This window comes from Lichenostomus cassidix, chromosome 12 (genome assembly GCF_008360975.1).
Source record: "Lichenostomus cassidix isolate B80296 chromosome 12, HeHo_3.0, whole genome shotgun sequence".
Taxonomy (NCBI): Eukaryota; Metazoa; Chordata; class Aves; order Passeriformes; family Meliphagidae; genus Lichenostomus; species Lichenostomus cassidix.
Genome location: NC_139493.1, coordinates 6,130,104 through 6,144,576, shown reverse-complemented (window position 1 = coordinate 6,144,576; position 14,473 = coordinate 6,130,104). Strand labels below are relative to the sequence as shown.

Genomic DNA, 14,473 nt, shown 5'->3' with positions numbered 1-14,473 from the left:
TAGATTTCCTGAAGATGAAAAACCTTTGGGTTTTCTTTTGGCCTTCCCCTTGTTCCTACTTCCCATGTAACGATGCCATAATGATTCACTATTTGATGTTCTCTGGCTTCAGACTTCTACTCTAATTGCCTAATTTCTTATGAGAAAGGCAGATAAGGAAATATTTCAAGAGGCTTGTAAATAATTGACAAGGACCACAAGACTGCAGTTATTTTTAATTTATATCTGAAGTGCTTTGCTGTGCTAGCTGAAATAATGTGTTTGTATAGTTTTGCTGTGCAGCCTGGATCATTTATCACTCAGTAACCAGCCTGAACTGCACATCCTGCTTTAAAACCTCAAGGTATTTTCCTGGTTACTATTACAGCAAGGTATTATATTCTTCTGGAGAAGCTATCGTGGGGTAATAAATTGCATGACTTTGAGTAAAAGGCTCTCTTCTTTTGATTTTACTCTAACCAGTCTTACCAACTAGATGGTTCCAGTCCTGCATGGTTGCTTGTCTTCCCTGTGCCAAATGAGCCAGGATTCAATCTCCTCCAGATTTCAGCCCCTTAAAAGTAGTTTTCTTAACTATTTTTCATTGCATGCCTGCAAAATAATTGAAGAAGCCCTACATTCATCGACTGAAAAAAACCCCAAGAAACATTAGAAAGGAAAGAATGGGTGGAGTAAAAAAAAAAAAAAAAACAAAAAAAAAAACCCACCAAAAACTAACTAACCAACCAACCAACCAAAAAAAATCCAACAAAAAAACCCCAAAAACAAAGAAACCCAAAAAACCCCAACAAAATCAAGAAAGGAGAAGGAAACTATCATAGCTAGAAATATCAATTAATAGTGTCTGACATTGCCCTTGTGTAATGCTGCCTTGTTTACATGGTTTATGTTAATATTGTTTGTTGCTTCCTGAACAATGGTTTAAATAAGGAATTATAAGGATATTTTAAAATAGGGTGAAAAAGTGGAGAGGGGAAATATCAGAAATCCAGAATATCTTGAGTTTAGATGGGTGTCTACAGATCTCTGTCTTGTTCATTGGTGAAAACTTCAGGCCTTGTAAAAGGATTTGTATGTGAAAAACCCCCAAGATTTTAGTCACAGCAGAGAGATAATTCTTTACTGTGAGAGTGGTGGCACAGATGGGCCAGAAAACCCAAAAACCTGTGGCTGCCCCATCCCAGGAAGTGCTCAAAGCCAGGTTGGATGGGGCTTTGAGCAACCTGGTCTGGTGGAAGGTGTCCCTGCCCATGGCAGGGGTTTGGAACGAGATGATCTTCAGGACTCTTCCAACCCAAACCCTTCTATGATTCTGTGATCACAGGAGTGACAACATTTGGTATTTTAGGTTCAGTCAAGTCTGTGTTTACTTTTGTATCTGAAGAGTTTTGCTTTGCAAACAGGGATAATCAGGTAAAAATGAAGGATGTGGAAGTGAGACCACTCTCTCCAGTTACCTACACTCACACCTTTGTAGGGGTGAAATGAAATTTTGTGCATCATTTCCAGCTTTGGGAGAGTCCCCTTTCTGTCCCCTTCCCCACAGAAAGCAGTATAATATACACATTTCAGTGGAGCTATGGTTAAAACCTACCCAAACATCACACAGGTTTTGTTCTGACACATGAAGTGGTGTGCTATTTATTCTCTTTTTGACTAAAATTAATTGTAGTTAAGCACTCGACATTCCTCTCTGAGAACACTACTGGTTTGGCAAAAGTTCAGTGAGAGTTAAAGAACCACCTCCCAAAAGCTATTCTATCCTGGAGAACATCAAGAGGATGGGAAAACAGGTCGAAACACATGGATTAATTTGGGCTAAAGTAAATTATTATACCTAGAGAGAAGAGTAGAATAAAAGGAGGGAGCTGTAAGCATGGGCAGACCTTGAACTGCTCTAAGAAAGGCTCTTACATGCATTCCTTTGTTTCCTACTTAATAATTAATTACTGCTGGTGTTTTGCAAACACAGGCATGCCTACACCAGGTAGTGCAGAGGTGTGCTGGAGATCCCCACGACAGACAGATGAGGAAATCAGCACGTCTGCACAGTGCAGGGCTGTGCCACAGACAAACCTGCTCAGATTCCCAAAACAGCATTGCCTCAGAGAGACATCTCACATGGGAACAGCACCAGATCCAGACCTGCAGCACCCAGGCAGCACTTAGATCGTGTCTTCCCACAGAGAAACAGAGTGTGGAATGGAGACAGAGAAATCAATGAATAGAAGAGCACAGACATAACACATTTCATCAAAATATGGAAAATAAACATCTATCACATTAGATTGCCTTGATGTATCCAGGCTTCCTGTATGAAGGAATAGTCTTGAAAATCAGATTCACAGTGTCTGAGATAGATTATTCTGTGCTGGGAAATAATTTTGTATTATTTATTTTGCCTGGCAGCATCTCAAATACTGCCCATGAGAGTAATAACTCCATGGAGAAATATCCACTAGTCCATAGACAGAGACTATTTCCACAGTTTTCTCACACAATGTCCAGTAGAAGAAAGTCCAGAGTGTGTGGTCACAAATGGGCAGTGAGGCAGGCTTACAGCCTAAAATTCTGTACATCTCAGCAAAAGCCCAGACCAAACTAACTGCAATGGTGCCCAAGAACCTCACTGCTCACCAGGACCACAGTGACAGTCACCAGATGCAGCTGTGGACAGCACAGGCTCAGCAGAGCCAGGACATGGGGGTTTTGCTCAGCACCAGCTTCCACTGCTCTCCTTGGGAACACAGAGGAAGGAAGCTCAGGCAGCATCAGGAGATTCTGCCATGCTCTCAGTAGTTTGGTGCTCAGTGAAGATACCAGGATGTGGTTCCCCAAGGAAAGTCCCTGAGGCTGCTCACACCTCACCTTCAGGGATCTCCAAAGGACATGAAGTGCCTGAGAAAAAGGAACAAATCTCACAGCCTTCTCCACTTAAAAATAAACTGGTTAAATGAGAGGAAGCTCACTTCCCTGCTGATTGCAGGGTGAGCCCAGACTCTGATTCACTGGCCAGGTCTAGCCATTGTCCCCCACACCCACGCACAGGAAGGTCCCAGCTCCTGGGGACACTGCCACACCTCGGCAGGACTCACAGACCCACAGCCAAGCAGCTTTTCCCTATTTTTCCATCCTCTCCTGACGTTTGACCACCTGCGGCACTAGCAGAGCGCTGAACTGCTGCTTCAAATGGGCCCCAGATTTTGACAGGAAAAAAATTATAAATAATCACAACCTGTGCGTTTAGTACACATATGAGAAATCATTGACGTTTTCCACTTCCGTGGTTCTGGTTAAAAGAGCAAGCATCAAACTGGGGAGACAAATCACTTCCCATCCCAGATACCCTATTTAGGGATGTGCTTATCTGGATAGCCATGCCAGGAACACTGAGTACTGATTGACAACTAAGCCCCTCCTCCCAATTTAAGACATTTTATGACCTCCTGGGTATTTCTTTTAAGAAGCCTTTCCCTTCTATCACTCTGGCTCCCTGTTCCCTGTGGCACTGGCTGATAAATTAAGGTGGCAATGTGGATTGATGAGGCTGAATCTGCCCCAGCCTGGCTCATCTCTCTCCCTGATGCTGAGATGAAGCCACTGTCCCACGTCTGTCACCATAGTGTGTGTCCATGGAAAAGCCTAAATTGTCATAAATCCAGGCTTTCCCAGCAAGATCAAGGAGGAGGAGGGCTCTAGGAGGCCTCCACTGAGACAGGGGAAGCCGTAACAAGTGTGTGAAAATTAACTGGATTCTTGTTTACATTCGACATATCCACACATATGGGCAGAGGCAGCCCTGCTCTCACTGTGTCCCACCAGATGTGAAGTGTTTGAGGCTGGGAAGTCCCTTTTTGTTTGCGTCACCCTGCCCGAGCTCCACTCCTCAGCACACAAAGCACAGCTCCCAGCCCAGGCTGCCCCACTTCCAGATGGGGATGACAAACCAAATGCTTGCACCTGTTTGTGCAGACACGTCTATCCAGAGATTTTGCTGACCCTGGTGAAAATAAAGCCTCTAACACACGCATTCAATAAAAATAGGATGGGCAAAGCTCTGCCCCCACACGCTTGTAGAGCTCAGTAGGAATGAGATGTGCTCATCCTGTTGGTTTAGGATGTCACGCATCGCTTTCTAGTAGCTGCTCCAAACAGGGGATGAGCATTTCGTGCTCCTAACTAATAGCATTACCCTGTCTGCCTCCTGGCAGAGGCTTATCCCTCCTGTGCCGAGCTGAAGCACCAGGGAAAGGCTGGCTGCAGATGCATCATGGCTCTTTCTTCAGAGGGAAAGCAGCAGCAGCAGCAGTTTAACTCCTTTCTCCCCACTGTCAGAAAACACAATGGCATCGGAATGAGTCCTTCACTGAAAAAGTTACATTTGTCAAATTGGCACTACATTTGTCAAATTGGTAAGTAGCTCATAAACCGAGGCCAAGGATTGGGATTCCTCTGAGGTTTCTGCTACTCACTCTGACTCTGTCAATTTAATACCCCAGCAGACCAGGGCTCCTCTCCACTCTTTTTTTGACTGAGGATTGAGACTAGATTAATTAAAGTGACTACTTTAATCTTGGAGCTTATGAGTGAAAACTGAGCATACTAAAATGGAGAAATGTTTTTTTCCCCCTTAATATTCTTCATAATATTTCCCAGGAACATGTCTAAACTGATGACAGTAAAATATCTCTTTTTTAGTTCTGGCCTTACCTTCACTGTTTCCTGCAAATGAAAAAAGGGAGGGAAAGGTTCAGATTTGATAGACTTCAAAATTAAATATGTCACCACATAGCCATATGCAGAAAGAGTCACAAGCTTTCATCAGTTTCCCTCTTCTGGAGAATTAATAATCTGTCATATAAGAGTTCCTGTCTTTTTAGCACCATCTTATTAAGGAAAAACTGCAAGTATTAAGCTTCTCCACTAGGTGCTAATTCTTCGACAGTTTGAGCTTTTTGTCTGTTTTTAAATAGTGAGTATTCACCCCTCATTCAGGGGAAAAAAAAAATCTTTACCTGGAAATCACCTTCTGTGCAATTACCTGCTAAGACTTCAAATGAAGCAAGACTTCATTACTTTGGAGAAGATTTTAATGTGAAAATAGCTCTCCTCACAGGAGGTTGCCAACTTTGTTATTAATGGCTATTCATTCCCTCACATTCTTTTCTTTTGACTACTGCACAGTTACTACTCCAGTGGAACAGGTCTTGCCCAAGGGAGAGCTGGTGGGTTCGAGGGGGTGGCTGGCTGGTGGCAGTGAGGAGTCAGGTCATTCATTACCCACCAGGTCTACCCAAAAACAATAACTGCAGAACTCACAGAATGCAATCAAGTGCATTCTTCTCCAGGGTGATTAAAGAAATATTCAATTTGATGCAACTGAGGTACAAAAGCTCTCTGTATCCTTCCTCTGCCAAGCATAAAGAATGCCTTGCTTTAAATGATTTACAAAAACTCCCATATGCCAAAGACATATCATTTACATGGAATCCAGGCAGCTTCGTGCAATCACTGCTTACACATAATTGTCCCAAAAGTGAGGGGCAAGGGGAATCTAAATGCAGTAAATCAGCTTATCAGTGCTCAAGGTTTATTTTACTTCTCCCAAAGGAAACCTGTACAGGTTTGCTAGGAATCCTTTTTTTTTCTCCACTAAGGGTAAAAATCTGAAGTGAATAATAAAATAAAAATAGAAATTCTTAATTCTGATTATGTAACTGCTCCCAGTTTAAAATCTATAAATAATAAAAAATTGATTTAAAGCCAGTTTTCATTAAACAAGAAAAAGTGGAAGTGGCAATGGATGAAAAATTCAAGCAAACTATTTGTTTTCCTTTTCTTGTTTTTCTCAGGCTTCTCCTCCCCAAAATCTCTAGCAATGGTATAAATCACATACAGGTTTCTGCAAAACACTGCCAAACATCCAACAAGAGAAAATGACATTGCACATCACTTAACAGCAGTTGTGCCCTAACATATTAAAAATCAATTATATTTCGCATCATGCAGTCTCAACCTTTGGCAGTTATTTGTGGAGTGAATTTGAGTTGTCCTGGATAATGAGAGGATCTGTATCGCTATCATTATAAAAAAATTACTTTTGCTAGGATTTGCACAGAGGTACTAACAGCATTATAGTCATGATGATTTTAATAAAAGCCGGATTGTGTTTAGCTCTAATACTCCAAATCTTTAATGAATTTATCCCACAACATCCGCAGAAGATAATTAAGCACCTTTGCCCCCATTTTTAATCAGTGGGGAACTGAAGCTCAGCAGTAGCAGGGTTTAGACACTGAGGGATGTCAGCACCCTGCTTACCTCCACTTTTAACACACACATTGCAAAAAACCAACATAACCACATGGATGGTGACAGGGAAAAGAGATCAGACCTTTCCTGAGGAGGACCTGAGCTTCCAACACCAGTATCCCCACAAGCTGGTGTCTGTCTTATGGCACTGTAATATTTCTAGGGCCAGCCTGATTCTATCAGGGAGGATTCACAGAAACAAGCCCTAAATAAGCTATAGAATGTGGTGATGGGGAAAAATAAGAAAACTACTGGAGATTTGCCTGCAGCAGGGAGAGGAACTTGCCTCAGGACGGTTATTGTTTCAGAATTGTTTGATGAAATAATAAACAAAATACTGCACTGCTAATAGTTTCTGTAGACCCATGCTGCCTTGCAATGCAGAGGAGGATGTGTACTCCCTGCCCAGAGAGGGCTTCCTGCATAGTTTCAACGTGAAGAAACACTCACTCATTTGTCAATGACAAAAAGCTAGAAGGCAATTTCTTAGCCTTACTGCTTTCTCTTAAGCAGAAATAGTCCCATCAACTTGGAGGTGTATAAGGAGATTCAAATGGTTTTAACGCTCAGGCTTCTTTTCCAAATTGAATTAAGACTGCTCTGAACCAATATTGCAAAGGACAAAGGTCAAGGCTTTATTTATATAATACAAGGATGTAATGCAATAACCGGCTGTTGGAGGCACGTAAGTAAAAGATCAGGGACAAAGCTGCAGACAGGATGTCAGCAGTGCACAGGGAATTAGCCATGCAACTCCCTCTCATTAATTACAGATATGCACGTCCGAAGCGCCATACATCATTCTGAAGGCGTACCCAGCAGTAACTGTGATTCATACTTTGCCATTAACAGTGCAAGAAAAGGTGAAACAGGATTGTGCTCTTCTGGCACTGTTAGGTAGCCATGGTCATGGGTTCTTCCTTTGTCCAATGGGAAATGGAACAGCAGCCATGGAAAAACATGGTAAGGAGGAGTTTTCGTAACTTTCTGAAGGGCCATTTTTAATAATGTTACTATATAAGGAATAAGTAGTCCCATACCAATTGTCAGGCACCAATATAATATTTTTCTACAAAACCCTAACTAAAATTAAATATTGTTACATCTTGCAAGATCTCAAAAAGCATTTTGTGTCAACACACCTGTCAGAGACAAAAAGATTTAGAAGCTCAGAAGGACCTTGAGAGTTTCATTTCTAAATACTGCCTTTGTCCAAAGTATGTTGCTTGCTCAACATGGGGAACACTCTGCAACTTTGCTCCCAGTCAAATACATCTACAACTTATTGGAGTTCATCACATATGTTTGGGATACAAGACTACTTTTTAGTTTTGTGTCAAAGATTCTTTTGCTATGCTTATCTCAAAAAAATCCCAACAAAACCCCCCACAGTTTCAGCAACAAACATGCAGAAAGAGAAAAACATTTCACTTGTTTTATCTGCTGTAGATGCTGGTTTCTTCTTATTTTTTTTTTTAGTAGGAGCATCACATCCTATTCAAAAGCTGACTTTCTGGTTTGTGCCAGAGTGCCACAAAGACAAAAATCCATCTTAAGGTAACAGAACGTACCTAAGGCTTTACTGCCTTACTCTAAGAACCTGTTGACATTGGGTTTTGTCCTCATGACATCTGCAACTAATGCAACATTGGAGTCCTTTTCAAGGGCTTTAAAATAAAGTTTACCAGCATTAACTGCCAGGTAGGCCTTTTCAAATGTTTTCCATACATTTTCTACACCAGGTTTGGAAAAATGCAGCTCTCCATGTAGTCTTTAACTGATGGAAAAGATCCATCAAAGGTTTCTGATAACCAGGTGTACCCTATTTCCCAGGCACTCTGCTGGCAGAGAACAATGACTGATGTTCTTTACCTCAAGTGAACTGTACCCTGTAGGCTGGGACAAAGCCAAGCCAAGAATCTGCTCTTCAGCTGAGCTGTTTTACAGGTAAAAACACCAATTATGGCTCATGTTCACCCATGGAGTCTTGAACAAGGCTGTGCTTGGAATGGGGACTCTGAGTACCCCTTGGTATCACTGGTCACCAGAAAATACAGGTCAAATATGCACTATTTGTAGGCTTTGCCCAATTTTCAGGGCAAGAGGGTCCTTCTCTCACACAGAGCAGCACATAATCCCAATATCTGCAGGAACTACAGTGCCTTCAGTTACCGACTTTTTTTTTTTTAAGCACAAAACTAGTCTCTTGAGAAAAGAAAGACAATGTTTTACCTTTTTTGCTTTATCAGTTTTTGCTAAGCTAACGACACAACTCCAAATTACCAAATGAACCATAACATTTCATTACACTCTACTGTTTCATTGTGGTCACCTCAATACAGCTGTGAGATGTAAAGGCCTTATAATATAACACAGAAAATGATTAATGTAAGAATTGTGAAATTTCTCTGCTAAGGATGGTGATTTTTTTGCATTGCAATTCAGTTCCTCAGGATTGGAAAACTCTCAGTGTCCTGAGTTTTTGGCAGCTGAAGATCCAGAATGTGCAGGGGAGGCTAACACCCCATTAGGGCCATACTTTAATTTCTATGCTCTCATGCCTCTGCCTGCTTTGGACAGTCTCTCCAAGACTGAAACAACCCTGAATCTTTCTGGGTTTCACTCTCTGCTCCTGTGGTCTAGGTTCTGCAGTATAAAATAGTTCTTAATTGAGTCTGTTGAGCATTAAGCAGTTGAGCATTTTGTAGAGGTAAAATTCATGAGTCCATGGTTGACTTTTCCAGACCCCCAGAGCTTTGGGATGCCCCAAGTCCTACAGTGCATTAACCCACCTCCCCAAAAAGTACCCTTCAGCTTAGATCAACATAAAATGCAAGACCTTTCCAGAGGAAGAGAACACACTCTTTTAAGTGTGGTTTCTCTAATCAAAATCAAAGGTAAAGCACAGGTTTCCAATGATGTTTTGAAAGGTGTTTCAGCCAGTTTTACATCTGGTTACGTAAATGTTAGCAATCACACAGATTTTTAAACAAGCAGTCTTTAGTGAGCTTGGTGACCTTACACACATAAATGCATCCCTTGAGAGGAAAAAAGGTATAATGGCTGGTTTGGGATTGATGGATTTGCTGTGGGTCTGTGCTTAAACAAAGAGAGTGAGGTGAGGAGAAAGTGAATGTATGGAAACACAATCTCAGAGAGAAGGGGATATAAAAGGAAAAAGTAAAATGAAAGGTTGTTTATTGTTGCTCAACTCCAGAATAGACAAACTTGCCACATATAATGAAGATTTAAACACAACATGGACAGAGGAAATTATTATTCCAGCTCTATAGAGAGGAGCCCAGTCCCAAAATACAACTGCCTAAGAAGTGGGAAACTTCCAGCGACTGGAAATTCCCTAACTCTATGCCTGTCTTGTGCATTTTGATGTTTCATGGTGTGGGACTTCTGTTTGCATGATGGGAAGCACAAAGGCCCTTGTGTTTGCTTTGGGCCTCTGGCTGCCATTGTAATACACAATACCATAAATATTGCTCACATTCTTTCAGCACTGCATGGCAGTTCTAGAGAATGAACTGCAACAATCTGGGCTGAGGGTCCAGTGCATTGTAAGCAGCAATGCCCCCTTCCTCCTTAAACAGCCATTTCAAAGGAAGAAGAAACAGAAGAGGGAGCAGAAGGCAATGACAGAAGGGAGAAGGGAACAGACAGAATGTCACAAGGACCTCTCTCCAGAGGAAACCTTCTGCTGTCCCCAGGAATCAAAGTGCTGGAATAGAAGGAAGGTCATAAAAACCAACCAGCCAACAACCCAAATCCAATTGCATCAAGAAGCACACTCCTAGAGAACAGGGATTGATACAGCACCAGAGAAGAAAAGAGTGGCACTAACATCTTGCTTAAATGAGCGCATCAGCTGAACTTTCTTTTTGTTACAATAAAAGAAAATCTAATTAAATGCAATGTGCAAATAATTCAAGAGTTTATTGGCAGGGTGGAGAAAGAGCTTCTACATTCTAGGAGTGTTTTATTACTGCCTGCTTTTGAATTGCAAAGCAGTGAGCTCAAGGGTATTTAGAGCAAGACCATTGTAAAAGGCATTTGTGCTATCCAATGCCTCAGAAGAACAGGGCAGACTCCTGAAACATCTCTGTGACTACACCTTAGGAAGCTGCTGCAAGCAGGCACACAGTTGCTTAGAGGCCATCAGAAATGGGATTAACATCTCCCTGTGTGTCAAGACACACAGAGCTCATAGCTGGGTACCCCAAAGCTGTGTCTGCACTCTGCAGATTTTAACTGACAAAGATATGCAAATAAAACTTGTGCAAGTATGAGGTGTGCAATCATACTCTCCCTCAGTAATCATTTCTGAAATGAACCTCTGATCTTAGGGAGTGCAAAATCCCGTTCCTTCTGAAATCAGATGCATAAAGCCCATTCAGTCTTGGACATCTTAAATTCCAGCAAGTAACTCATAATCCTACAGCACAAAAATCATCCCTGTATAGTTATGGTGGACAAAAGGAAGAGAGCTGTTCTCAGTGCTGCCATTCTCCATAGGACATGCTAATCCTCCTAGAACCACAGATTCTTGAAGCTATGGTAATTTATACTTCTCTGGCTTCTCCCAGCTCCTCTGAGACTATTTACCCATTATTTTAGATGCAGTAATTGAAGGGACTCGAGAACTGTTCTTTTTTTCTGAGGATGGAAGATCACCCCAGCTCTCCTCCACACATGATTTTACTCCTTCTCTTCCAACTTCCCACCTTTCCATAACCCTTGTTTCCTTATGTATGTATCCATCCCTTGAACGACCCACCAATCCCCAGATCTCTTCCAACCTGAACAAACTCCAGCTGTACTATAGCATTCACAGGCCTTTTGTGCCAGTATAACATAAAAATGAAAAAGAGATTGCTTCTTCATGCTGTAGTCACATCAGAGGCTACAACTTAATTTGGCTTGGACTGGGTCTGTCCATGCACCACTCAATTTTATAGAGCACTGCTCCCTGTAAAGAAACGTCAGGATTGAGGAGCACGTGGGTGCCAGCAGGGCCACCAAAGGTCTCCAACCATCTCTCTGGACAATGTCTCCACTTGTGGATGGATGCAGACCTGTGCAGCAGAGAGCCCCATGAGCAGTGCCAGAGGCACCATGGACAGGCAGCAGTGACCTAAGGAGGTGACTGTTCACTCCTGGCAACAGTGCAGTGTCCAGCCTGGCACAGAACCATCAGTGCAATCGGAATAATTGAAGCCTTTCTGCCAGGCTCAGCAGGGACAGCAGGAGCCAAAGGGCATGAGGGGATGAGTGGAACACTGGCTGGGCATGCTGGTGGCAGGGTGTGGAGGTTCACAGTGCCACTGCCCGCTGCAGGCTGCTCCTCCAAGGCAAGGTGTGAGCCCTGCTGCTGCCAATCAGTCCTAGCTACTGAGAGCCATTAAAATAAACCAGGTTATATAAAGGGCCAGTTTCAGACAGCAGCCTTGCCTCTGTGGTGTTACAGACTCCCTTCCACCCTTCTTACTCCATTTCTCACCAGTGGCAGTGGCTCAGGGCTCATAATAGAAAGTCCCAAGCTTGTCCTGCTCCCCTCACCACACAGCGAGCAGGAATTTGGAGCAGCAGCATTGTTTGGGGTACTTCAGGACACAATGTTCTCCTGAAGTGGCTTTTGTTTCTTTTAAAAGCATTATTATTTAACAGTTTGATTAAAAATAATACTGCAGTGTGAGAAGGGGCACTCATGACATGCCAACCTGACCTACTAATTTAAATTCCCAAATGCTCCATCACAGAGCCCCTGAAATAGAGGGCATTTAATAACTGAATTTCTTAATGTGGAGGGGCATTCTTGGATCAAATCCTTTCTTTTTTTGATACAGCAGAGACTCTCAAGCACATCCTCTCATGCCCAAGCTGCTGCATGTCTAAGGTGCAAATCTCAGCAGCTCCCAAAAGCCACAGATTAGGAGTGCTGTGAGTTAGTGCAGGCACCAAACTGGTGATCCCAGGACAAGGAATGACACCCAGGGCACAGATGAGACTCCTGAGCATGTTCCCACTTCCTCTGCTAGCAAGGAAGGGCAGAGAGAGCTGAGCTGAGCCAGGACACACACACCAGCAAGGGGACAACTGGAGATTTTGGACAGGGTTATTGTCTGCACAGGAATGATGGAAATACCATCCCAGGTGTTATTCCCAGGGTCAGGACACTCAGCAATCTCCAAGATCCGTGCATTTGCTTTGAGCACACAGCATGTTTACCTGCTGCAGGTATCTAGCACTCCACAACATTAAAACAAACCAAGAAAGTCCTTCCTTAATCTCTGGTAACTGAAGATTTCTTTAACAACCAATACACTGCAAAACACTGGTGCAGAGCCACTCCCTTAAAGGTTTATGTATTTCACCTTTTCACTGGGGACAGTATGACCTCACCATTGAGATTTTGGCTCAGAAACCATCTCAATGAGATGGGAAGCCACAGTCTCCCAAACTGACCCTTCCTCCTTTGATAATTATTAACACAACTGATGCTCTCAGACTGAACTTTTCTGTATCAGTTTGCTCCCTAACTTAGAATTTTCTCTTAACCATAAGATCTTACTGTATTTTGGGGTTGTTCTAGGCCAGAGGGATCAGTTGGACAAACACAGAAAAACAGAGACTGTGGTCTGGACAGCAGACATGCAAGAGAAAATCTGATTAATCTGGAGAGTAGAATAACTGAAATTTAGTCCATGGGAAGTTTGGAATAAAATTATCATCATTCTGTTTTGGAGAGAAGACCAGAAATTAGAGCATTCTTTATAGACAGGAAATGAGAAAGAAAATCCATCAAAACAATATTAAGTTTTTCCAAATTAGACAACAGCTGAGATTTCAATTTTTTGGTCCCCTGAGCTGCCAGGCACTCATCTTTTCTTTCCAATAACCCAAGAAGGAGCCAGGTGTCCCCAAGGCTGTTGCCAGGCTGGCAGAAGGGCACAGCAGAGGTTGCCAGAGTGCTTTTCCAAATGGAAACCATGGAGCTGGGTACCCTCAACCCAGGCAGCTGCTGGGACACATCTATCCCAAACCTGTGCATCCCAGAGCCAGGAGCAGCCTGAATGGCTGAGGGGCACAGAGCCAGCAGGCCCTGGAAACCCAGACTCGCTGAGAGCTTGCAAAGCAGCTTGCCAGCAGCCAGGCAAAGCACCAGTGCTTCAGCACAAGTCAGTGGGAGCCTCTTCTGTGCTTTGGTATCAGCTAGTCAGACTTCTCCTGAAGGGAATGCTTGCCATTCCTGCTGGGCAGCTGCATGTGTGGCCACAGAGGTGGTTCTGCACCCCACATACCACCAGCCCTTGCATGGGGATGTGACCCCAGTGCATTCTTGTGTCACACTTGACACTTATTGCCTCTCCCATTCCACAGACAGATTTAACACAATCCATTCTTCCTGCCCTGAGGTCTTTGCTTGAGGCTGCTTTGCCTCCATCCCTTGATTACATATAATTTTATTAAGGACATTTTATAGCAGATAGATTTCCAGCTCCTCTATGACTGTTTACTGCTATAGGATGCAGTTGCTTCATGCCCACTCCACATCCTCAGGCAAAGGATGATTTCTTTGGTAAAAACTAAACATTCTAGAAGGGTTTTATGGGATCTATGATCCCAAGTGAGTCTTTAAATATGTTTTATTCATTAGTTTTGGTTATATGTGAACAAGGGACTGAAGATCTATCCTGCAGCTTTAACTTAGGCTGTTCACATATTACAGAAAGGGTAACTTTTGTCCCAGTCAGAATTAGCCCTTCAGTCCTAAAGCCAACAACAACAAACTCCAGTGTGACCTTTGCATGACAGAGTTGAATGAAGATTGAGCTAGGCTAAACCCCAACCTCTCATCTCCTCTTATGAGACACGCACACACCCACTGGCTTTCGGGAGCTCTGCTCCTACCTGCTCCTGGAAACTCAGAAAAAACAAGGCAACACGACAGCTTTCACTTTTTTTTTTTTCATGAGATACCCTGCTTGTCTTTCTTTCCTCTCCCTATTTTTTAAATTGCAATGAGTTCTCTTTTTTCCTGATTTCTCTAATCTTTTCCCTGTGGTGTGTCCATTTTAGCCAGCCTCCCCTCTTCCCTCTAGTACCCGACACTGCTCTCTTTGTCAGGGAAGTCATGGGGAGTTCAGGTTTT

The 14,473-nt window shown here is 42.9% G+C and overlaps 1 long non-coding RNA gene across 4 annotated transcripts in view; it reads right to left on the bottom strand.

The window, feature by feature from the left end:
• The window catches only part of LOC146431575 (uncharacterized), a 115,212-nt gene that overhangs the window by 30,873 nt on the left and 69,866 nt on the right, over nucleotides 1-14,473 (bottom strand). For all 4 annotated transcript variants that reach the window (XR_014854690.1, XR_014854693.1, XR_014854691.1 and 1 more), the window contains one exon: nucleotides 469-591. This is a non-coding gene — a long non-coding RNA (uncharacterized LOC146431575). The remainder of the gene's footprint in view (nucleotides 1-468; nucleotides 592-14,473) is intronic.